Below are 26779 nucleotides of genomic sequence, written 5' to 3'. Positions count from 1 at the left end.
TGTGTGTGTGTGTGTGTGTGTGTGTGTGTGTGTGTGTGTGTGTGTGTATGTGTGTATGAGAGAAACAGGGAGAACCAAGGAAGAAGACATCGAAGATTTCAAAATGCTAAGGAATTTTTGGTATAAAGTTTCAGAGGCATGAGATCTAGAATATAGATGGGCTTCAAAAGGAATAAGAATAGGACACTGGGAAATTAGAGGTGGGTCTGTGAGAGGCTGAGGTAGCTATGTCTGATGACCTCAATTTTTTGTCAAATACACAGTGGTATCTTCTGAGAGAGGGTCCTGGATGTGGCCGGTAGTTGAGGAAAGTGGGGTGTACTGTAGACATCAGCAAGGGATGCATAAAGGATTCGAGAGAAACAGGAGAGGGTCAAGTGATGGGCAGACATTTCAGACCAAAGGAACCCTCTACGCACTTTCAGTGGGTTTCAGGCTCACCCTGTTCTGTGATGTGGTTGAAGGACGGTATTGCTACTGACTGCTGATTATTATCTCCATCTCAATTCCTCGTGCAGATCTCACAGATAGTTGACAAGGACTTTGAATTTGGAGAAATTAGAAAATGGGGTTACTTATGCCCTGATAGGTCTTTGTCTAGTTTTGTTAAGCACCACCACTGAATCTGATGCCTCTCCAGCTGATGAAGGTGTGGTACTCATGGTTTAGATCTGTCTCCATCAAGTAACCTCCCGGCTCTTCCCTTGCTAAAAGGATTGTATTATGTTGCATGTAATGTGTCCATTAAGGACCCTTTCCTTTCTACTGGTAGAAAATGTAGTCCTGCTAAGTAGAATCCCATGTGCCTACTAAGTAGGATATGAGGTTGGAACTGTGGCTGTGAAGATCTATGCCAAATAAATTTTATTGTAATGACTTTGGTCTGTACCATCGGTCTTAGATAATTGTACTGCAGCAGACATGACTTTCTTCCAGAAGCAGATTGTTAGAATGCATGACATAATAATAATGCCATGATTAACCTGACCTAGCCCTCACTGGAGGGTCAAGAGCTACAAATTCATAGGCTCCTACAACTAATGTAAAATTATACATGAACACAGCATTTGGGGGTGCGGTATCAACCCAAAAATATATTGTTTAAGATAACGCCTGAAAAAAATAAGTACTTAGAACCCTGAAGAGGCAAATTAAAAGCTTACAAATTGGATAAATTTCTGATATTTTAATTGGGGATTTCATAATTTAAACTGAAGTTGCAGATGCTCATCATGGCATCATTATTGAGAAAATTGAAAAGTACCCTTCCCACCTTACCCTTACTCCAATTTTTAAAAACTAGATAGAAAATTTATATATGATATAGATGAGCGACATGTTCCAAATATTAGTATCTGATCTCTATGTAATCAGTTGTGCACTTGATTAGTTTTAATTGCCAGTACCACAAAAAAGAGCAACTCTGCTATATCTTGATGTTTTGTTTTTGATCATGGTTTAGTAGAACTAGAAAAAATTGGCTTCAGGAAAGAGTAATTAGCAAGCTAATTAGTTAAGGTCTGTTTATATTTTTATCATCAAGGCATTTATTGGTCTTAACTAAAATATTCTATTTTCTCTTGAGATATTAGGACCTGCACAGGAGTGGTGAGGCAATGAAGTGGAGGCACTATTGGTGGGGGCGCATTGGGTATGGAATTCAGCAGAACTAACTTTACTATTTTTTGAGATGGAGTCTTGCTCTGTCACCCAGGCTGGAGTGCAGTGGCATAATCTTGGCTCACTGCAACCTCCGTCTCCCAGGTTCAAGCGATTCTTCTGCCTCAGCCTCCCGAGTAGCTGGAACTGCAGTCACGCACCACCACATCCAGCTAATTTTTAAAATTTCTATTTTCAGTAGAGACAGGGTTTCACCATGTTGGCCAGGCTGGTCTTGGACTCCTTGGATGTCATCATCTTCCCGCCTCAGCCTCCCAAAGTGCTGGATTATAGGCATGAGCCACTGCACCCAGCCTACTCCTTTTTCTTTTAAGTATTCTAAGAATGAAGACAAAGAGTTCAAAATGGTAGAGGTTACCAGGTGGAAGAGAAATATCCTAGGGGTCCCTAGAGGCATAGGATCCAGGATCTACATGGAGGAATTAGATTTGGAGAATGCTGTTTTAAGGAATTTACATTTAATATTCACAATAACTCTATGAGGTAGGTATTATTACTGTTCCTATTTTTCACATGTAAAAATTGAGGCATAGAAGTGTTATGTAATATGTGTATATTCACAGAGCAAGAAAGCAGAGGAACCAAGATTTTTGTCCAGGCAATGTGGGCCAAAACTCTTATAGGTGTATTATGACTAGGTAACACGTAGTACCTATCAAAAGTTCCTAATATTATGTCCTTCATATAATAGATTATTGATAGGTGCCCCCAAAATATTACATAGTAATTATTTGGATTTCATAGTAGAGACAAAGTCCGTTGGTATCTATAGATTTTAAGATCTTAAACCAATGACAAATGATAACCAAATAAGCAAGATATTAACAAAGGTCTTCTTTGTTCTTCTCTACTGTAGTCAGTGTGGTTGATATAGGACCCAAAACAAAGTTTACAGGTGTGTGTAGTGTTGAAAGACTTGGGGGTGAGGTGGCCAGGGAGCAAAGTATTCCCAAAATGCCAAAGGGATTGAACCCCACGTCTTTGGTTTGCCCTCACAATTTTAAAACAACCAGTTAAATCAGTAACTTTGGAGTAGAAGGGGGAAGATTCAAATTTGTTAAACACCTGAAAAACCAATCACTTGGCTGACAGCCTACAGTTAATGATTGCAAAATTAAAAGAATTTTAACTGATTATTCATTTTCTCGCCGACTCTAAATTCCTAGCTATTTTGTTCAAAAGGTTTACTGTAAGAATAAACGCTAAACCTTCCCTCATGTAATTTTCCTTGTTTTGTCAGGGAGAGTGGGGTGGGGGTTGAAATGGGGGGCAGCAGCCCTCTGTCTGGAGGATTGGTGAGTTTCTTTAGGCTGAATGCTCTATGGCTGTATTTCCCATAGTGTGGGGGTGCTGGGGAGATTCTCAAAGGCTTTAACATGCTGAAGTGTTTTGAGCAGCTGGGGTGGAGGTAGGGAAGGTGCTTGCCTTACTTCATACTTTTTGTTTTTGCCAGATGCATCTTGCTGGACTAGTTTCTGGAGAGCTATACTTAGTGGTGTATTTGCTTAAGAAACTCCAGCAAATTTATATCCTTTCTCCATTCATATAAAACTGAGATTTTAAAAAGCCATTTTCTTAATGAATTTGATACCTTATAAACCATCATTCCATAAAGAATGCCTGTGATTTTCAAGCAGATTTTTATTTTTTCTTCTTTCTTGCTTTTTAACATTTTTATATCTTGCTTGTAACTTTGGGAAGACCATATCAGGGCTTACATAGTTAATAAAAGTAAACTAAAGCAAATAATCACCTTCTAATACTTCTTTCAGCATATTCTAATTTTTTAATGGAGAAAATGCATTCTTAAATTAAATATGCATAATAAGGAATACTAATAATAAGAATAAAGTGGAATATGTGAGAATGAATCTAGTGTTGCAAGCAAAATGCATTTGATTTGCTAAGGATAAAAGCTGGCTTGAATCAGTAAGAATCAGTGCAAAAAAGAAAAGCCTCATAATGTTCACAAATTGTCCATAATTGTATGGATTTTAAATATAAAAGTTGGCAGTGGCAGAAGCTAAAAGCCATTAGGAGAGATACTATTGTGCAATGCACCAGGAATGGCAAGACACAATCTTATGAAAAAAAAAAAAAACAAAAAAAAAAACAGCTAGAGTTTTCTAAAATTTTGATAACCATACTTGAGACTTGTCTTGATGTTTACTACAATGTGTGCATTGTTCAGCATGGCATAGCCTAATGCATATATGAATCATATTTGAAAAGAGCTACTAATTAACATGAATAGTCTTCTTCCGTGAAGGTCGTTTATTGCAAGGTTCTTTTTCTCTTCTTTTTTTTTTTTTTCTCTAGCTGAATATCGCTAAAGGAGTCCTCAACAACAGTCATTAGTTTGAGAGACAACTCTGTTCTCCTCCTGACTTTGGGTCATAGTTTTAAAGAGTCTTTTTTCTTACACCAAGAAGCCATAAAAATAATATTTAAAGGCAAGAAAGAGAAAGAAACGAAAAGAACAGAAGGGATTAGAAAAGAAAGGAAGAGGGAAGATAGGAAAGAAAATCATCTTTCTCTTGTTGAACAGTACATCTCACCCCCAATCCACTCATTAAGATTTATTCTATTATCAACTTCTTGTTACAGTATTTAAGAATTATTTTGGCGACATGGTTACACTTTATTTTTAATGGGATTGGTCAGGAGATTTTTTCTTTGAAAACTGTGTTGGCCCATGCTTTTCTAAAATTCACTGGGATGGTCTCTGAAATGTTTTCCAGATACATAGAAGCACTTAGGGACTTTGTTCTACTATTCTGCACTGAAGGAACTTCCAGAACTTTCCACTGCTTCAAGTTGGGGTCCAGTACGCTTTTTGGCTTAGTTGATTCAAGAAACTTAGCCAGGATGAAGAGCTTCCTAAGGTTTGTGGGGAAGCAACATTACCCTGTGCCAAAAATGTCTCTTAGCCAACCACCTTAAGTTGGAGTTTTGTTTCCATTTGTAATGATTGATCTTATGTGTCAACTTTGGCTACGCTGTGGTGCCCAGTAGTTTCTTCAGACACCAGTCTGGCTGTTGCTGTGAAGGTGTATTTTAGATGTGATTAAGATTTAAGTCAGTAGCCTTTGAGTAAAGCAGATTACCTTTAATAATGTGTGCTGGCCTCATGCAATCAGCAGAAGGTCCTAAGAGCAACGATGGAGGTTTCCTGAAGAAAATGCAGCTCTGCCTAGAGACTGCAACGTGGAACCCCTGCCTAAGTTTTCAGCCTGTAGATATCAGACTTAACTTTTCCCTGAATTTCCAGTCTATTGTTGTCCTCTACAGATTTACCAGCCCCACAATCATGTGAACCCATTCCTAAATACATAGATTATATATGTCCATCCTATCGGATCTGTTTATCTGGAGAACACTGACTAATCTAATACTGTACACTACTTAAGTAAAACTGGAGTAAGTGTATGGTATGAAAGATGTTCTTTTAACCACTTGGCCTCTAAAATAGAACTGGATTGGAGGCCAGGTTAGCATGATGCAACAAATTGATTGAAGAGTTTATCACTTTGTCATTTTGTCTACTTGATAGCGGATAACCTATTTGATAAACACATACATTATTTTATTGTTCAATCTGGCTAGAAAAAGTCCAAGATAATTTGTCAATTGCATGCATTTTTCAATGTCTGAAGACCGTGGAAGTGTTGTATGGCTATTATTAGAGTCAACTGAATCACCCCAGTGAGGATTGACTTTGGGGAATGTCAGGCAAAAGTTCTCATGCTGAATTTGTAATGTATACCTTTCTATATTATTTTAAGCTTTCAACCAGGTAAGTATTATACAAGTCAAAATAAAATAAAAGCTAATAGTCCCTGCATCTTGACGTCCCCAAATATCTCCAACTGCCAGTTAGCCAGTGAAAGGGGCATAACTATGGTGGTGGAGGAAGGCAGGCCTTTAGGTATTGCCTTTCCTGTCTTCCTGATACCCCCACGAATGGAATCAGTCTACAAAGTCATGTATTTATTGATGGTTTGTCATGTATGAGGCACTATGTTGCGCACTAATTTGTTATGGGAGGTTCTTCTGGAGATCACAGTGTTGCAGGACGCAGTGTCCATAAGACAAGGCAGAATGTGATACGTGCTAAAGACAAGGTCTATGTGACTGTAAGAAATGAAGCAATCACATCCAGCCTGAAAATCAGAAGTTGGAGCCCTCCTGGGGATGGAGCCCTTGAGTTAGATACAGAAGGGAGGTAGGATTTTGGTCATTGATGGGTTAAAGAGGATTTCTAGTGTAAAAGCTGATATAGGGGGAAGAATATGAGATGGAAGTGGAATCACAGGCTGGTCTGGATTGTCTTGAGCTAACCTGAAGTGCAATGGGTATTGTGATCAGAAGGACAGACTGGGCCAGGGACCAGAGGGAGTGAAATTCCAAGGGACTTGATTTGGAAGGCACTGGCAGGTCACTGAAAACTTTTGCCTCGGAGATGCTGGTTACTTTATAAGTCCTCCTTTGCTTCTACTGAACACACTGTCTCAAACGTCTTTGCTGGAAAAGTCTGAATTTATCATTAAGAAACTGTTTCTTTTAAAATTGGGCCATTCCCCCTCCAAATGGAAACATGTCTATGAAGGATAAACCCGACCAGGGTTGGGGAGGCAGCAGTGGGGGTTGGGGGAGGAACTAAAAAGGCTCAGAATGAAGGAGTTTCCTCAAATGAATAGCAGGAATGTTGGAGTGTGTTGTTTGGAGGTTTAATTCTTCATGGTTTGCTTGGCTGTCAGAACGCTTCAAATTTTTATTTGTGAACATACATGGTGATCATCCTTAAGACAAAAAATCTCATGGCAGGTCCCTAGATGCTCTTGTTCAGAGCAGATGTTGCAATCACAGCTGGGCTTTCATTCTCACCTCTGAGATGTTATAAATTGCATTAAGAAGCATCTCCGCCAATCTTCATGTTTCAAAAACAACTTACTAGGGGAATATTGGAGGAAAGAAGTTGCAGTAGACAAACTTAACTGATTTACGGATCATCAAGGCAGAGCCATCTTCTTGTTGATGCAATCACCCATAGTTCATTGGACAATCGCAGTAGGCAAATTCAATTCAACAGGGGAATAAAAAAAAGAGAGATGCTCTTACCAGATCACTAATATGGATCGGCTCTGTGGAGCTATCAGGTTCCAAAAACTTTAAACTTTATTTTCCTGTTGGGAGATGGTACAGAAGTGATAAAAGTAGAATGGGCAGACCAAAGACTGTTTCTTCATTAGAAAACAGTAGAACTCATCAGTTTGTGGATCCTGAGCTGGGAAAAAGTTTTCTCTCAATGGTAAAAGAAGTTTTCTTGTCCCACTTCTCATCACAGTGAGATCTCCTCTCTAGCATCCCCAACATGGGGCCATCTCACCTCTCCTTGAACCCTTCCACAGGCTCGAGTTTGTACATTCCAACTTGTTGTTTGGGCTTTGTTGGACATAACCTACGTCTGGATGGCAGGGTGAAAATTGGATAAACAGCCATACTGACTCAGGGGAGTTTTTTTTATGCAAACATCTGTTTCTTGAATTTGGCCACGGTAAGACCTAAGGGAAGCGGGAATACCAATTGATGAAATAAGATCAAGAAGATACTGCCTCATTTTTTTCTTCTGTTTCAGGAGTATAAATCCTGTCTTCTCTCAGCCTTACAGAGGAAGAAAACTCTTTCCAAGTTTCCTCTGATACTGGGTTTATGCCCAATTCTAGTTTAGGGGAGATCATGTGGGTGCTTTTTTTGATACTTTGCTGCACTATAAATATAACCTGTTTTGAAAGAAACCTTATATGTGCATATAAAAATATAAACTGACAGTAAAGATGAGGACAACCAACACACATTGAATGAGCACTCATGTGCCCAGCACATACTGAGTATAGAAGAATGAATCTTTGCACTTAAGAAATTAAAGTTTTCACAGAGAAACTGATAAGTGATATAGAACAATAAATGACAACTTATGCTTTGGTATTAAATTGGGAGGTAGGAGGTACCGATATTAATAGTTGTCATTATTTATAACAGGGGAAGGCAAGGTGGACTGGGGACATTGGAGAAGACTTCGAAAAGGAAGAGTTTGAATTAATGCCGGAAGTAAGGTGCTGAGAAGTTCGAGCAGGCAGAGCCTAGGCAAGAGGCATTTCTAGTGGGGGAAACTGCACAAGCTGGCAACAGGAGTTACCTAGTCGACGTATTGTCTATTTGCTGAGAATTCATCGTATGGGGGCATTTTTATCCCCAGTTACAAATAGGCAAATGGAACTTGGTAAAAGGTAATTTACAATGACGACAACAACAGCAATAGTGGCTAACGTTCATTCAGCACTGACTGTGGTCCAGGAACTGTTCTAGTCTTTTTAACTATTCTACGTTCTTTAAGCCCCACAATAACCCTACCAGGTTGGTATTATTCTTATATCGTATTTAGCATGAAGAAACTGAAGCATGGAGGGAAAAATAAGCAACTAGTTTACTGTCCCACAGGCAGTAAGTGGACCATCTGGGATGAGACCCAGACCTCTCCAGTTCCAAAGCCGACTCTTTATGGTAATGAACAACCGCAGAGAGTGGAAGTGTAGTGAGCAAAATGACACTGACCTTGCAGGAGGAACGAGGTTCCAAGGTGGAAGGGGGTGTGCACATGAGAGGCGAGGAGAGGTGGACAAGCATTCTTCTTATTCTCAAGCTTTTATTTCAACCTGTGAGAGCCCATGATGAACTTAAAATGCAAGTCTGAATACCCAAACTCAGGGTACGTGGACCATTTCAAGACATCACTGTGACATAAAATATGCCTCAAACTCCTTCAGAAAAGAGGGACACTCATCAGAGTGTTGGACTCAAGACTCAGCAATCCCAGCCTTGCCCCAGGGCCAGGACTGCTGGAGAAGAGAGATACAAAAGCAGAGAGATGCCAGTTCGCCTCTGTGCATCTTCTTCTCCTGTGAAGTACCCGTTATTAATTTTAAAATATTCCTTAGTTCTCTGGTTTTACCTTCTCCACAGGATTTGACCCCTGGTATTCAGTTACAACGTAGGATTATGTGGGTCCTCTTTGCATCTCTGTAGAACAGTGAACAAACCTAACTGGAAAAATTATACGATATCAGATTGGTACTCAGGCCACGTGGAAAGAAGAGAAAGTAATGACATCAGAGAGCATTCAGGCTAGACTTTCCCTGTTAAAATGCCATCATCTTATAGACACTGTATTGCTAAAATCTCATTATTAGTGATTCATTTCTTTGGGTTTCTTCCTATAAGAAAGCCGATAAATCTTCTGCTTAAAGGGCATCTAATCCAGTGATTTTAAACATAGAGTTTTGGCAGGAGAATTAATTTCTCTCAAGTGAATCCTTACATGGAACCTCAACGTATAAGATAAAAGGTGAGCAAGTCTGAGGCAATCTGGTGCCAGTATAGGGAGAGTTCCTCCTGCCAGCTTAGCATTTGCCTGGTCCTGTACACCAGCTCCTGAGGCAATCCACAGAATTTGGGGGCTGTAGAATTTGGTATGAAATTGTGCGTGCCTCTCATTTAGGTCACAAGTAACAGGATGCTTGCAAGTAATGGGATAGCCAATGGCTTAATCAAATAAGGTTTCATTTTTTTCTCAGAAAAATAGAAATCTGAAGGTAGTGGGCTGCTACTCTTGGCTCATTGGTTCAGAGACCTCAGAGCCAATCAATGTCTTTGTAATTTTCTTACTTTTTGCCTCATGATCTAAAGAAGGCTGCTTCAGCTCCAACCATCACTTCTTTGCTCAGGGAAAGAAGTTGGAAAGGCAGTGCCAGCTATATCTGTCTACCAAAATCAAGAACATAAAGACTTCCCTGAAAACTTCCGATTGGCTTCTGCTTAGGTCTTGTTGGCCTGAAATATGTCACATAGTCATCCCAAGGTCAAAGCATCCTGGGAAAACAAATATTTAGTCAGCTATATTTTCACTTCAAAAAATATTGAGGTTCTATTCTCAAGGAAGAATATAGGTGTGGCTGTTGAATAGGTCACTAACTGTGTAAGCTGTAACCTGGTTCTTCTTTTCATGAAGGAATACATCACACTTTAAAGTTTTCATGATAGAAATTACACATAAAACTCATTTATAGTAGGAAACTAGTGACTTTTAATGGGAGCAAGAGAGTAGAGATTCCTGTCGTCTGTAGAAATGGTGCTGAAAAGAGACAAAGGTGTAAAGAAAATGACAGTAAAGCATGAAAGATAAATTACCAACAATTCATAGGGTTTTTCATGCAATTTTGACTGATTGCACATAAATTCATCTGGTATGATATCAGATTTTCTGGAACAATGAACCTATATCCAGCTTTGTGTGGAAAAAAAAGGGTTGTCTCAAGTGTGAGTGGTATAGCTTATTTAACAAAATATATTCCCTTGGTAATTCAGAAAACTGATTTGTTGAAGCAAAATTGAACTTAACAGATACATAATAAAATAGAGGTAAAAGTTAACATAGTAAAAAGTGTCCCAGTTGCACATGTGTGTGCACACACACACATGCACACACTCAGCTGTGAGGGTAAGAACCAGTGCAGGGTGTCTACTCTATCAGTGCCTTTCTGCTACGAAGTGAATTCTGCTTGTGTGTCTGTCCCTCCTGTTTCTTGAGCAGACAGTCAGGGGACAGTTCATCATGTCTGTCTTTGGGTACAGTTATGAAACATTTTCAGTGCAGAGCACGAATGAGTGGGGACTTGTGCTGAAAGACAGAACAAAAAGAAATTATTAATCACGTTTCCCTTTGTATATTTACTGTTTGCTTCTGAAGAGAGTATTAGTCCACTAAGAGCTGCATAATTAGGAGACATGCCAGATGGGTCATCAATGTGATTTTAAATTTTTATAGAGAGAACAGAGTTGTAGCTTGAGGTTTTTTTTTTCTTTTCAGAAGGTCCTTCAGTTCCATGCAGTTAAAAACAAATATCTTGCCTTAGAGAGTTACTGTCTTCCATGCAATGAGGAGGAATATGTTCTTTAGTACCCCTTCTATTTTTAAAAAAACTGGCCTGTTGGAACAGAGGAGCTGAATGGGCCTACCAGATGGAAGAGAAAAGCTAACCACAGCAGAGATGGGAGCTGGGGCTCCTGATGAGGAACCGCTGGGAGCTTTATTTAATCATAATCATCATTACAAAAAAAAAACCATAAATTCCACTTTTCTTGTTGGAATTTAATTGTTCCCACCATTCTCAGGCTAGCAGGAAATCTAAATGAAGTGCTTTCTGAACTTGTATTAAAGCAAACTGAGTAAAATATTCAGCCAAAGGGGTTGCTGATTGGGGTTGGTGGCTGAAATCACCAGAGGTTCTGAGGGCAGTGTTTTCAAAACTATGGGTCCTGACACATTAGTGAGCTATGAAATCAATTAAGAGGGTTCTGACCATATATAATCTCTTAGACAGATAGAGCTGCATAGAACAGAGTAAAATAGAATTAAAAAAAAACATAAGTCACATATGGCAATAGTAGGTATTGTTTCGGAAACATTTGTTTCCATAATATATGTATATTTCTATACACATCATATATTTACATGGGCACAATCAAAGTTTGAAAAACACTGCTGTAGTGTTGTGTGCGAGAGGGCAGCTACTCTTTAGCTCACATTAATTAGAACGTGGCGTGAGGGAAGGGAGATCTGAGGGGGGCCAGAGTGAGACTGAGTGCAGTGGGCAGAGGAAGAGGAGAGAGATGAAGAGTCGATGAGCTCTTCCCTTCCCTTTTAACACACATCATGGCTCCTAACACGTTTAAGTGCAGGTGTGTCTATCTTCATTATTTTACATAGATATTCTTCCGCATAAAGTTTAGAAATGTTTTGCCAGGTTCCCCATTCAAAAACATCATTTGGAATTTGATTAGGGTTGCATTCTATTTATGAAAACAATTTGGGGAGAAGTGATGTCTTTACTGAGTCAAATCTTCCCATCCAATTGTGCAGAGTAGCCTACACTCCTTCCCCCCTCGCTCTGTATCCCTTGACTCTGTTGATACTATTTTTTATAAAAGCTTTCCACTTTTTGCTCTCTTGCTAAGATGACGCCTGTGTGTTTAGCATGTTTTGATTCTATTGTTTCTTTCCTTTTTTCCATTTGGGCTCCTTTTTCTCCAGGTGTATCAAGCTCTCAGGCTCACCGAACTTCAACTCAGTAAAGCTGAAGATTCAACTCAGTAAAGATGTCAATTCTCCCCAAATTATTTTTTATAAATATCATGCAATCCCCATCAAATTCCAAATGATGTTTTTGAATGAGGAACTTGGCAAAACATTTCTAAACTCCATGTGGAAGAATATCTATGTGAAAATAATGAACTTGTGAGCCTGGAACTGAGAGCTTGGTATACCTGGAGAAAAGGATCTCTCCTATGAGATCCTGCTCATGGTGTTCCTCTGTGCCAAAAGCCTCTCCTGCATTTCTTGAGGGATATTTGTGCAGTTATTACTGCTGCTTGGCCATTCTCCCAGGCAAGTCTGTTTCTCTAGGGGACTTCCACAGCAGCCTCTTTACTGGTCTTCCAGTGCTTCCTCTTACCTGCCTTCCATCCTCCCTGTAGCCATTGGGGTGATCTCTAAAACATAAAGCAGATGATGTTTCTTCCCTCCCTAAGACATGATGGCTTCAAGAATCCAAAAATATTTCAAAGCCCACAGAGCTCCCTGTGATCAGGTTCCTGCTCACCTCTGTGACCCCATTTTCTGAACTCGTCCTTGTCATTCAGAGACTTCAGCCACACTGGCTTTCTTTCGGCCCCTCGGCATTCCAAGCCTCTCATGTCTTTTGCTGGTGGCTTTTCCTAGGATGCTCCTGCTCCAGATGCTTACATGACTAGCTCCTTCTTGTTATGTGGACACTGGCTGGATTTTTAATTTAATATTGATTTTGAGAGGACTTTCCTGATCCTCAGTATAAAATGGCACTCTTCAGACATCTAGTCACCACCCATCCTCTACTTTTTAATAGGCCTCATGGTGTCGGGTATTTTCTTATTTGCTTCTCTATTATCTATTTCCCTCTCCCCCACCTCCCAGCACACATTAGAATGTAAATGAGAGACTCTGTCTTGATGACTGTGATTTCCCCAGTCCTGTGTAAGCACTAAATAAATATGTGATGCATTCCTGGATAGTCTCAGTGAACCAGGTGCTGTACCAAATACAGAGTGCAGGAAACAGTCCTTTTTCAGAAAGCCTGCACTCTGAAGGCAGAGATGCTGTGAAAATGACCCCAGTTTTAGGACATCATTTTGGGGGGCATGTGTATGTTTTGTGTGTGTGAGTATGTGTGTGTAAGAAGGGGTCTATGGAAGGGAGCCCTTTAGAAATTAACTTTTAAGAATATATTTTAACAATTAGGGACAACTCTTAAGAATACCTTCATTGTTAGGGATATATTTTAATTTGATTTTCCAATGTCTTTTGAAGACTTTGCTCTAGGTAAACTGGGCATTTTAGAGAAATACCTAGATGAATAATCTCTGTCCTTGAAGGAGAATGCTTTTAGTGAGATAAAGAGACTTATAAAAACATAACAAGGCGATGGACTGGAACAGTGCCAGAGGATGCTCCTGTGTGGGCCAGTTTTGGGGCACTGGAGTTAAGGCTCTACTTGTTCCAGCATTGTGGTGAACATTCTTTGCTTTTTCATAAGACACCGTGGCCAGGTGTGGTGGCTCATACCTGTCATCCCACCACTTTGGGAGGCTAAGGCGGGTGGATTGCTTGAGCTCAGGAATTTGAGACCAGCCTGGGCAATGTGGCAAAACCCTGTCTCTACAAAAAATATGAAAAATTAGCTGGGTGCATTGCCTGTAGACCCAGCTACTTGAGAGGCTGAGGTGGGAGGATCACCTAAGCCTGGGGAGGTTGAGGCTGCAGTGAGCCATGATTGTGCCACTGCACTCCAGCCTGCATAATAATAGAGTGAGACCTCATTCCCCCTACTATAATAATATAATTCCTCCTGTTATAACGAGGGTATAATACCAGACTCATTGAAGACTGTATAACCTCCTGGGGCTCCGGGTTTCCATGGGGTACAGTTTCTGATCCTGGCCCACAGTAGCACCTCTTGAGTCCATTTCAAGACAGTGGCCATGAAGGCCAGATAGGGAGGCCTGCTGAGTCTCCATCACAAAGGGAAAAGTGGTCACGCCTTGGCCTTTCTTGTCCACAATTTCCCATTGGGGTTCTGTGAATCTAAAACACAACTCCAGACTCTGTGGATTTAGCCCTCCCTCTTCTCTTCAGCATCCCTTGAAGCTTGTCTATCGGAGGCTGGAGAGCTGCTTCCCCACATGGGTCTTCCGGGGTGTGGGCAGGGGCTGGGGCCTCTTGTTTCCACCCCTTTTCTCTCCCTGCTCCCGTACTCTCATACTTCTCCTTACTATTCTGCCAGGCTGCAGCTAAGTTAGGAGTCTATGGGAAGCCCTCAGTTTGTAGCAGTCTGGATCATGTCACTGTAGGCCAAGACTCCAGGCATAATTTCCACTAGACTGTGTTTATTCTTTTAAAAACCTACCTCGAAAGTTGTCACTAGAAAAAAGTCACTCTAATGCAATCATGTTAAAGAGATGAATAATATGCTTTTTCTAAGTACTGCTTTTTAATAAATTACTCTAATGAAATGAGTTTCTAAGTCAGTGTTTAAGCCATGGCCATCTTTATTTAGCCTTTTTCTTTACTCGTTATGACTCAGAGCCAGCCTTGACAATATGCTTGCTGGTGGCAGCCTAGAACATAAGCAGAGGAGTATACAGGATGGTCTGGGGGATATGGGCTCCATGACTCAGGTAGGTCTAGAAAGAACAATTCTGTGGTACAACAGCAGGTGTTAAGGTGTGGATCAAATCCTCCCAGTCAAGCTGGATTTTGATAGTCGCCCAAGAATCTATCCAAGGATGGCTGATGAATGTGGTTAAATTTGGGGGGTAAAGAGGAAAGATCTAGGCCCCAGAAAGAGATGAGCAAGTATGAGGTGGACTCTTATGGCCCCAGTCAATGGATTGGGTTGAGCATTTAGCTTCTGGTCCCAGAACAGGAGTCCTCAACAGGCAAAGCAAATAGAATTAAGGCTTCTGCCCCTTAAGGTTACGGTCTTAGGCAGTTGCCCAATCCCAAGGTGAAGCCAACACAGTAGGTGGGTTCACTGTAATTTCAGAGCTACTCACACTCCGGTATCTTGCTCACTAAACGTGAGACCCAGATAATTTTTGACTAAGAAGAAGATCTGGAAGTGATACCACAGACCGAATACATGGGTCTGAGTTACAGTACTCAGAGCCTAAGAGAGTACGTAGGTCGAGTTTAAGTCCGCCAGATAAAGAAACGACTGCTTCCTGCCATTCAAGAATAGGCGGGCTGGAGCTGAATCTAGAGACCATTAAAGATCCAGTTGTGAGGACCTGGTGCAGAGGAAGCCAGATAGGGGCTGACACTGTCTTGGCTCATGCTCATGCTAAGACTCACTTTGGAGCTATACTTTATCAACTTTTTATTGCATATCTATTTTGGTCTGCATATTCAATTGATTCTTTAATTCCCTTAATTTTCATAACAACCCCATGAGGATAGCTGATGATTTCAATCTTAGAGATTAGAAGACAGAGACTACTAATTTATATAAATAAATTATTAGATTATTATTAGAATAATAATTATAATGCAAAGACAAATCTTTATGATTCCATAGGAGAAGGCTATATTAGTTTCTTCCCGCTATTATGACAAATGACCACAAATTTAGTGGCTTAAAACAATATATATTTATTCTCTTATAGTTTGAGACATTAGAAGTCTGAAATCAAGGTATCTGCAGGGATAGCTCCTTCTGGAGACTTCCGGGGAGAATTCATTGCCTGGACTTTTGCTGCTCTTAGAGGACACCTGCATTCCTCGGCTTCTGGCTCCTTCCTTACATCCTTCCAACCTCTTCCTTCCATTGCCACAGCTCCTATCACTGACTCTTATCCCCCAGTCTTCCCCTGATAAGGACCTTGTGATTAGACTGTGTCAACCTTGATAATCTCCCCATCTCAAGATCTTTAGCTTCATCACAACTGTAAAGTCCCTTTTTTATGTGGGTGACATCTTCACAGTTTCTGGGGATTAGGACATCAACATTTTTTAAGCAGGGTGAGATTATTCTGCCTACCAACAGAGAGAATGAAGCGGGGTGCTTGAAGCTGGGGAGTTGAAGGTGGCCAGACAGAAGGGAGAATCTTAACTTTCTCTGAGGCTGGTGTGGAGCAGGAGCCTTCCAGCACACAGGAACTTCAGTGGAGGATGGCTGCAGGAGACTGGTCCGCAGCAGGGAGGGACCATCGGCAGGAGGATCTCTCAGCTGCCCGGAGCAGCAGAGACCAAGGCATTTGGCAGAACCCACTGTCAGCAGCAGCATCTTGTAGCTAAAGAAATAGCCATAAAGGTGATGAGCATCCTGCAGACATGCTGGCTTCTCCCCTGGCTTTCTGAGAACATATAAACCAGGATTTTTGTATGACCCCAGAGAGTAGGGGAAGGGGCCCCCCAAATGACTAAAATAGAATATCTAGTCAGGATGCCCAGTGGGGCTGAAGTAAGATTCAATATCTTTTCAAGAAGTTTTTGTTAAAAATGTGGCATTGGACCTTACTATTGTCATTTAAAAGCCATGCCTCTTGGAGTTACAAACTTTTCACCATTGCCACCGAAGGTGGAAGGGTGAGTAAGGGCACAGAACAAAGGGTTTCCTGACTATATTCTTGAAGCAGTCTTTATCCCAGGATTAATCATGAAGGGGCATCGCACTTCCAAATGCTCCTTACCAGTGGGCTAAACCTGGGCCAAACTACCTGCTTGTGAGTGAAGCTCCTTCAATGGCACATATCATCAGAAGAAAAATAACCACATTAATAAGTTTATCCGTCATGGGGGATGAAAAGGTGGTAGGGTATTCCCAAGAGGAAAATTAATTTCTTTTTATAATCTGCTGTAGTTTATTTCACATATTCGTGACCTGCCCAGTATGTTCTTTCTTTATCATGAGCCATAAAAATGACAAAATACATTAGCCAAGTTCTTCCTTTCTGCTAAAATGACCATATTCAAAAATAATAACAGAGACTTGTATCAGCGATGCAAAAGATGCATGAAGTAATTGGGGCTTAATTTGTACACAAACTGTCAAGGCAGTTTTCCTCACGGCCTGCATCTTCTGAATTCATTAGTCTCTAATTACGGCCAGTGGGGACCAGCAGTTAGAAGGTTAAAGAGGTTCTGACAGGCCTAATCATTGCTCAGGAAGCTGAAAATGTATGCAAAGTCTCGGCAGATGGGGTGAGAGCGGCTTCTGCCAAGTGATAACTGTTATTCCTTTGCACCTCCAAAGCTGTCATCCTAATAGGCACATTTTAAATTTATTAATGCTCTAGTTACAATGCATACACAGTCTCTAATGGTATGGCATTCTGAGTATATAAACTGAGCAATTAACACATATTACCTGGTAATGGTAAAATTATTTGTTGCCTGTTTGACTTTTTTGGGGGGAGGGGGTGTCTCCTATTGCAGTAAGAATTGTCCCAGGAAAAGCTTCCCTTTGTTAAACCAGAATCAGACCTCCCTTGGAGATAAATTTCTCTCTTTACTTGGATACAACAAACCAATCTGAATGTCTTGGTTCGTGCTTTCCCTACCCTGTCTCATCAGTCCCCAATTTCTGACCTCTCACGCTAGAATCTGGTTGTTAAAAACAGTTCCAGTAACATGCTTGGCCGGACTTTTGGGAAAAGGCAGAGCACTCCAGGCTTTTATAATATGACCCTTTAAAGTGAGAAGAAACACAGGCTCATATTTTTCATCGATGATGTCTTACGAAGTAATGAAAGTAAAGGTATGCATATACTTTCCAGTTGGCAATTCCACGGTCATCAATATCTTATCCTTTATTCGTGGCCTCCCTGACTTTAATCCTGATTGCTTTAACACTAACTAATCACCAGCGAGAGGTGCTTTTTTTTTTTTTTTTTTTTTTGAAACAAATGAAGTCTCTTGTCTTTCCTGTGACTGTAGCCATGACATGGGAAGGGCCTTTAATTAAATGCAGCACTTAGTGCAACAATTGTTTGCATGTAGGAGGCTACAGAAATGGAGACAGCTGGAATGGATAGTCCCTAAATTGTAGGCTTCGTCGGGACTACAAGATTCATAAGCGGTCCTAATAGCATGATAAGGTGTTAATCTCAGCAACAGAGCAATTATCTGCCCAGTGACTGACTGCCACTCTCTGCACCCACTAGCCCGTTGCAGCTAATTGATTTACACTGTACAGAAGTAATATAACAACAACAACAAATGTCTTGGAGACTTTATGTTAATTAAAAACTGTGATTACATTTCCCTACTAGGTGATCTGTTTGAAATTTTTATACCACATAGGAAAGATATCAAACTATTAGGTAATAAGTTTTCTTTGCCAGGGACCAAATAACCCATCCATTGTGGTTCCTTCAGTGGCTGCAAGAATAGCCCTGGTTGATTAACAAATATGAGCTGTGTGACTTGGGGCAAGTATATTCTTCTCTGAGCTTCAGTTTTACCATCTGAATGTAAGGGGTTGGCCTAGACAACTTCTCTAAAATCTTTGTCGGTTCTGAAAGTCCATAATTTTATGAATTCCAATGCCATGTAGCCAGAAGAGGATTATACAATTGAGCCATAGCCCAGCTAGTTAGGAACAGGTCAGGTCTTTTATCTTCAACGTCTCATTCTCAACTTGGAAGTTTAATCCGGTTTCTGATCGTTCTGTTTATTTATAACTTTTTTTAAAACATGTGCACAGTGGACTTTTCCGGCCCCCTTGCTGTATTCTTGCTGTATGAGCTATCCATTCATTTCCAGAGATTTAGAAAAACTGTTTTCAGCATCGCTTGAATGGGAAATCCAGTGAAGAGAGTCTAGACATGCCCTGTGGTGGGTGTCAGCTTACTTGGTGTGATGTGGCACTGCGGGGAGAAGGGACATCTCTGGGCTGCATCAACTGTGAGTATGCAGGGTCTGCTCAGTGGCCTCACCTAAGCGTGTGAGTGTGGACCCCACCCTGTCACTCTAGCTGGCCCTCTGGCCTCATCTGGCTTTCAGTTCCCTGTCTACAGAGCGAAAGCGCTGGGCTGAATGCTCTCTCAAGTCTATTTCATCAACAGCATTTGATGACTCTGATCCATTCTGAGAAAAAGGAATTTCCTCAAAATTAGAGCTTCTCAAGCCAAGTAGAATTTAGAAGAAACAGCAGGTAGAGAGAGAAAGAGGAGGCCTGAAAACCCTTTATAAGGAGAAAAGTTTGCATGGAAAGCTTCCTCACTTTGTGGATGGCAGGTCATGTGGGGAGCACAATTTATACTCCAGTAAAAATTAAAATATTGATTAAGATGATCAGCTGAAGTTAAAAAAAGAACGACCTTGGACCCTGCCATCCATGTAGAACTCTAGGGGCTGCATTCTTTCCTTCTGGTGCCTCATCCGACTTGCTTAAGCCCTGCTAGAAGTGGTGCTGTAGCTGGCTCATCTTGGACGGTGAAGGAAAGTGATCGTTGACCCTGGGAATGCTCCCATCATGCTAAGGCTATCCATTTTGTAGATGATGATTGCTGAAGAATGGATCAGACATCAGAAATCCTGGAAGGCTTGTTATATAAAACGTAAGCATGGGAGCCAACTTTGTTTTTAAAAAGTTGATCTTCATGCCCAACTGAAGTTGAAAAACCACAGTTCTAGAAAGCAGAGAGCCAGGCTGCCTAATGTTCTTCCCTCTAAGAAGAGTGGTCTTCATTGTCCACTCTGTGGCTGACTCACAGCCCTCTATGGGGAGGGTGGAGTGCCTAGCATGGAGGAACTGCCCAGGAGCAAGACCACAGCCAAGAGCTAGAAGTGAAGGTTATTGCAGGCAAGTCCAGTTCGCCTAGAGACCCCATCCTTCCAGCATGAAACAGAACCAGGGTTATTGGTGCCTGGTGGGTTTTTTTGGTCTAAGCCATTTTTACCCAGAGCCTTCGCTGTGAAGCTTCAGAGGGCTTCAACTGTAGAGGTCCAATAACATGTGGGAATCCAAGAAAAACCATGCCCTGCTCTCTGCATTCAGGCTTACTCTGCTTTGCCCACATCTATCCAGTGACACACATGCAAAAGGCCCCTTGTCATTGCAGTTCCTTGGAACTGTGACAACCTCAGAGTTACTCAAGCCCAGTGTTAATCTTAGGAGAGAAGAAAATTAAAAGACTCTGTAGAGTGGAAATCTATTAGGATAATTTCCAGACTCACTTTAGGAGAATGACTACTAGAAGCAGCATAGTGTAGCAATGTGACAGGACCTGAACTCAGTCTGCGTCAAAATCCTTTCGTGAAATCTTGGTTCTGTTTCCTGTCCATGGATCCATGGGTAAGATGCTTAACTTTTCTATGCCTCTGTTTCCTTATTATAGGTAGAGAATAATGGTACTTCCCTCCCAGAGTTGTTCTGAGGATTGAAAGAGTTAATAAATGTACAGTTCTTAGAACTGTGCTCAGCAGACAGCAAGCACTCATTAAATGTCAGCCATGGTTACTTCTGGACAATCTATGAGCAGGCCCTGACCTTCGAAGGGGCCCACTCTTGGTTTAATGCCCTGCTTTTGCCATCTTAAAATTCTTAGTATTGATAATTTGTAAATAAGGACCCCACATTTCCATTTTGCACTGGACCCCACAAATTACGTAGATGGTTCTGTCTACAAGATTGTTATGGTTAAAATCTCAAGTCTATATAGTATTGAAACTAAAATGACCAACCTGGGCATTATCTTATGGAGAAAGACCAGATTTTCTCTAAACAAAATTTGAGCTAAGGTAAATAGTCTATGCACATTTGCAGGGACCCAGTGATTACTTGTTTACAGTGATACAATTTAGTGATAATAATAGTGTACCTTTTCATTTGTGCTTCAAAGGTTTAGTATTACCTGACGTCTGTACTTGTCAACATTGAAATGAACAGTAGCCAGTCTTAAACTTAAAAATATTTCTATTACGATTCTAAATTTCCTGTATTAGTTTCTAGGTTTTTTAAATATAGATTTGTCTTTTTTTCTCCTAAAGATGGAGACAACATAGTATCAGTTTTCTGCATTCTCTAAAGTGCCCATCATAGTCCTTGGTGACTCGTCATTACTTAGTAAATCATTTTGAAGATGACCAAAAATGTGATCATATGTCATTGATCTCATGAGTGATGGTGGACATATCTGGGCAATAATGAAATTAATATATAATCAGCCCCTTCTCTCAGTATACATTTTGATTGTTTTCAGTTCATGGGCTTTGATTGAAATGTAAAAGCTAGGTTATGTGGAAGACTCTGTGCTTATTTTGTGGAAATTGCTAGCAATCATTCCATGATGCCCAAAGGATTTTTCCCAATAATATCCCACTGTAGGCCTTTATTAAATTCCAGAATATTAGAACTATATGGGACCGTAGAAATCATTTTCTCAGTGCCTGATTTTGCAGATGAGGAGACTGAGACCCACAAAGGTTGTGATTTCTGAAAGTCTCAAAGTTCATTGGTGCTTGGCAAGGGGTTCACCAACATCCTAGGTTGTTTGACAGGGGATGATCCATGTGGTGGGGCAAAGTCTGGGGCATAGATGAGTCATTCCAATGTGGGTAACCCATCAATAAGGAGCTGGTCGCCATTGGCTGGTATTAACCACCTTGTAGGACCACAAACAGAATACCTCAGTCCCAACTCAACTTTCCTCTAGCACTGGGTTCTTCCTGGGACAGAGGCTTGAGATTTCTTAAGCTAATATTTTCTCCCTCCCTTCTCCCTCCTTCTTTCTTTTTATATCACTTTCTCTGGAAAAACTGCACTGCAAGTATGCCTTTAAATCTTTCTGTATCCATGTTTAGACCAGCAGCTTTTGCACATAAAGTTTGAGTATTGGCAGCCTTTGTTTCTAGTGCTGTGGAAAGTGAGTCTAGCTGTGAAGAGACCCTGGGGGTACTCCTGAAAGCATTTGGTGCATCCGAGAGCAAGCTGGGGTAGATGTGAAGCACATTAATTGATACTTCAGAGCCTTAACTAGAACTTATGGGCCTTGCTTCCCCAGATGCCCCATAACTCCTTTTGAAATTGGTTCCATTTATCTTCTGGCTTGCTCCCTTACTTAGAGAGACATCCCTCCCTCTCCCCCACTTTTCTTCTCTGGCCTGGCTCTGCCAGTGAGGAGGCAAAAGGCTGCTGGGAGCAATACCTGTGTGCTTTGTTGGCTATTCCTGTGCCAGAAGCAGCAACCTTTAGGCAGCCTGTTGGTCCCACTACCAGGATCACAGGAGGCAGGCATCAGGGCATGTATTAGTCCATGTTCACACTGCTGATAAAGACATACCTGACACTGGATAACTTATACAGGAAAAAGGGGTTTAATGGACTTATAGTTCCATTTGGCTTGAGAGGCCTCACAATCATGGCAGAAAGCAAGAAGGAGCAAGTCATGATATATGGCAGCAGGCAAAGAGAGAGCTTGTGCAGGGAAACCCCCCTTATGGAACCAACAGATCTCATGAGACCTATTCACTGTCATGAGAACAGCACAAGGAAGACTTGCTCCCATGATTCAGTTACCTCCCACTAAGTCCCTCCCACAACATGTGGGAATTCACAATGAGATTTGGGTGGGGACACAGCCAAACCATATTAACGTATGAGCCTGAGGGTTCCTTGTTCTTGGCAGTGCAGACAATGTGATTTTTTTTTTTAGAAAGGCTTTTTCTTTAAGTGCTACCTGTCAGGTGAGGGGGTTGAGAACCCAGGGCACCAGGACTCCTCTTTACCAGATGGAGCTGAGTTAACAAGAAAGGGTGAGGGAGAGGAAATTGCTACATGGATTCTGGTTGTTCACTTGAAGATGCAATGCAAACCTGTGCACTTTAACTGGGCTGGGAAAGAGGACCAGCTCTGAGGGATGCAGAGCACCCTTAGAGGGTACATGAGGGAAAAGAGCCCTACTGTGTCACTGCCTTGGTAACACTTTGGGTGGAAGCACGTCACCTTAGTAGATATGGGAATCTAGGGTCTTTCTCCCAACAATATAGGAGGCCTTTAATGTTCATTGCCTTTGTCTTTAGGGGATTTTCAGAGCTTTGAGCAATCTGGGCAGGAGGACAGTAGGACAGTGAGACTTTCTATTGATAGCATCACTAGAGACCTTATCCAAAACTAAAAACCTCAGAAACATTTGGCCTCTTCACTTACTGGCTGTGTAAACTTGGAAAGTTACTTCGTCCCTTTTGTGCCTCAGTTTCCTCATCTGAACGTGGAGATCAAGTCTGCACCTGCTATATAAGATTATTCAACCATCGTAATGAGATAACATATGTTAAAACTTTAGAACAGTGCTTGGTTTGTCGCAAGATCTTATTGAAAGTTTGTTATTATTTTTATCATTATTGCTGTGATGTGGTCAGGTGTGTGTGTGTGTGAGTGTGTGGTTATGATAGCCAACACCAAGGATTTCATTGTCACTCATGAAGAATAAAAATATTTTTTGTTGTTTGTTTTTGAGACAGAGTCTCACACTGTCACCCGGGCTGGTGTGCAGTGGTGCAATCTTGGCTCATTGCAACCTCCACCTCCCAGGTTCAAGTGATTCTCCTGCCTCAGCCTCCTGAGTAGCTAGGATTACAGACACCTGCCACCACGCCCAGCTGGTTTTTTTGTATTTTTTTTTTTTTTTTTTTTTTAGTGGAAACACGGTTCACTAAGTTGGCCAGGCTGGTCTCAAACTCCTGACCTCATGATTCGACCACTTCGGCCTCCCAAGGGAGAAGTGACCTCTTTGGGATCCTCCATCCTGTTGGGAAAAGGAGGTAGTGCTTATCAGATTTAAGGAAGTATTCTAAAAACTACGAACTCACATTGCAGTACAGTCCTAATCCCACACCATTATTAGACTGCTGGCTCAGAGTTCTTCTGGCTGAAGGTTCTCAAGCATCACATGTCTATTGAGCACCCATAGGATACAGAGCTGGGGCCCTGGCATACCCATTCATCAATTCATTCATTCACTTAAACATTTGCTGGGCATCTGTTATGTTCCAGGCACTAGGAAAGGGCACTGGCAGAGATAACAATATTTGCCCTCAGAGAACTTAGGCTCTAGTTGGTAGGTAGCTAATAAACACATAAACCAGTCATTCTGTAATATGCTATCATATTACAGAATGTGATCAGCATATGAAATAAGGCAGGATGAAGGGATAAGTATTATTGATAATGGATTGGTCTGTGAAAGCCTTTCCAGAGGAGGTGATACTGAACAGACTTGAATGAGTGGAGTAAGAGTGTCAGAGGCAGAGGAAGTGGGAAGTAGCAAGGCTTTGATTTACAGCTGAGTGAAGAAGGCAAAGGGGATGAAGATTAGAGACATGGGCAGGGGCTGGGAAATAGGCAGGGTAAGGATTTTAGATTTTATTCTGAGCATTATGGGAAGACATTGGAGTATTTGGGCTGGAGAGAATGGTGATGTGTGCTTCAGAGTGATCACCCTGACTGCTGTACAGATAGTAGGTTATAGAAGGTCCAAGGGTAGAGGCAGAAGCAGAAACCAGTTAGGATGTTATTACACTAACCTAGGAAACAACCCCAGGAAACTTGGCCTAGGATGATAAGAGCAAAGATGTGACAAGTGAGGTTAGAGCTAAAAGAACTTAACTTCTGTAACATGTCAGGGAAAGAGAAGCATCCAGGATGACTATTAGGTTTTTGATCTGAGCAACCAGAGAAGTGGGGTTGTCCTTAACGGAGACGGGGAAGATTGGGAGAGGAGCAAACTTGGCAGGGAAGTCTACAGTCCTACCCTGAACTGCTTTGGTTCATCTGGACATATGTATTAGACAGCCGAGTGGAAGTGTCTAAATAGGCGGCTGGATAAGAGACTGAAGGGAACATCAGGCACTGGGGCCTGGTGGGGGATAGGGGAGGGATAGTGTTAGGAGAAATACCTAATGTAGATGATGGATTGATGGGTGCAGCAAACGACCAAGGCACATGTATACCTATGGAACAAACCTGCGTGTTCTATACATGTACCACAGAACTTAAAGTATAATCGTAATATTAAAAAAAAAAAGATTTAGGAGTTATCATATATAGGTTTAGGTAGGACCATTGAACTTGTCGTTTTTTTACAGGTGAAAAAGATTGATCATCAGATGTTTCTTATGATTCAACTTGATATTTAAATCCATGAAGGAGTGAGATGACAAAGGCAGGTAAATTGACAGAGAAGAGGTCCCTGGTCTGCGCCCTGCGTTGCTGGAACTGTTAGAGATTAGGAAGAAGAGGAAGACCTGGCAAAAGAACGTGGTGAGATATAGGAAGAAAACCAGAAGCTGTGGTCACTGGAAATCAAAAGAGGAAAAGGCCTCCAGAAGGACAAAGTGTACAGTGTGTCAAAGGCTCCTGAGCAATCAGAGGACAGCACAAAAGGGGTCACAGGACACTGGCACCTGGATCACCCAGTGACATTTCCCAATTATGAGAAACTGTCAGAACAACAGGGGCACTTTCTGCACCAGCAGTTCTTCAGTGCCCAAAGGCAACCTTGATGGTCTAATTTTGGAGGATGGCAATTCATTGACAGCACTCCCCAAATGATATACGTAAAAACGAATAAAACCCCCCAACCAAGGCAGCCTCTCCCAGCTCCTGGCTTTGAGTGAAGTGAGTAACCTCCATTTCTGCCAACTCCTGCCTTGTCGGAAGCCACATTTCTCCAGCAATGTCACATATGCATTTCTTGATCCTGGTCATTTCTCCTCTTGGGAGATGAATCATAAAGAAAATGAGATCTGTGTGCCCTGGTGACTATGTATGTAAGAGTCTGCTGCCCTGGAGGGAACAGCTGGAAAATAAGTAGGTGGTGAAGCGGGGGAAAAAAACAATGGAAAGGCATCTTTGCAGGGGATCAAGGTGACAGTGATCGGTTATATCGTTTGGATATGTGAGAGAAGGGGCTTATAGAAATGAAATAGGAGGAGGGAAAGTAAGGACCAAAACATGAAGCCAGTCTTGAATATTTTTACATAAGAAGAAGCAGATTTACAGGGAATGTGTGATTTTTCAGATTTTCTGCCCCAGGTTAGCAGGGGTAGCACAAAGAGCCTTATTGTGGAGCTGGGCTTTGGGTAAAAGATAAATAGCCGTCCTTTCTCTCCAGTGTCTCCTTCCTTCTGGACTTGCCCTGGGGGAAAAGGAGGGCTGGCATGGATGTACCTGTAGCCCTCACCCTGAACGTTCTTCCATGGCTCTCTGTCATTCATTCATTGCTTATTCATTTCTCAGGCATGGATTGAGCATACTATGTGCCCGACACTGACCTGGCATTGGATGGACACAGAGATGGAAAAGGCACAGGGAGCAGGTGACAGAGACAAATGAAGGTCATGGAGAACAGCTGAGCAGGACAGAAGATGAAGGCAGGGGATGGAGTTCTAGACAAAGTGAGAGCAGGACTGACTTGTGTGCCTCACCTGTTACTGCTGTAGCCTCTTTTCCTTGGAGTATCCCTTCTGCTCTTGCGTCACCTTAGAAACTTAGATCAGAGAGGATAATTACAGCCTGGATATGTTGTAGTAGGAGGGGACAAATGCTTTTGGAGATAGAAATGCTTGGGGAGGGGGTGTTTTTGGGGGATGAGACTTTCCGGGTCTCTCAATTCATACTATGTAGGTAGATCACTGTACAACTTAAATAAGAGACAACTCTCCGAAGTGGTTGGCTGTGACCCAAAAATGTGTTTTGGGCCTCAGATTCCCAAAGGAAGGGCTGAAGTGTGACTCACCTGACATCAAGCACTGATATCCACTTGCCCCTGCCCTATCAGATTCCACACCTGAAATGCTGGGGGCCCTCTCTCAGAACCTACTCCCCGAGATGTCAAAATATAGCCAAGAGTGTTTCTGGGCCTTCTCCAATCTGAAATTGTTTGGTTTGTGCCTCTGTGTATGTGTGTGTGTGTGTGTGTGTGTGTGTGTGTGTGTGTGTGTGTG

The 26779-nt window shown here is 41.6% G+C and overlaps 1 long non-coding RNA gene across 1 annotated transcript in view; it reads left to right on the top strand.

Moving 5' to 3' along the window:
- LOC116558923 overlaps positions 1-26779 on the top strand; it is a 155703-nt gene that overhangs the window by 126700 nt on the left and 2224 nt on the right. Inside the window, exon 4 of the long non-coding RNA XR_004272232.1 lies at positions 24920-25451. This is a non-coding gene — a long non-coding RNA (uncharacterized LOC116558923). The remainder of the gene's footprint in view (positions 1-24919; positions 25452-26779) is intronic.

Source organism: Sapajus apella, unplaced genomic scaffold (genome assembly GCF_009761245.1).
Source record: "Sapajus apella isolate SASKATOON/1434 unplaced genomic scaffold, GSC_monkey_1.0 scaffold22, whole genome shotgun sequence".
NCBI classification, from domain to species: Eukaryota; Metazoa; Chordata; class Mammalia; order Primates; family Cebidae; genus Sapajus; species Sapajus apella.
This window is presented reverse-complemented; position numbering and strand designations above follow the sequence as displayed.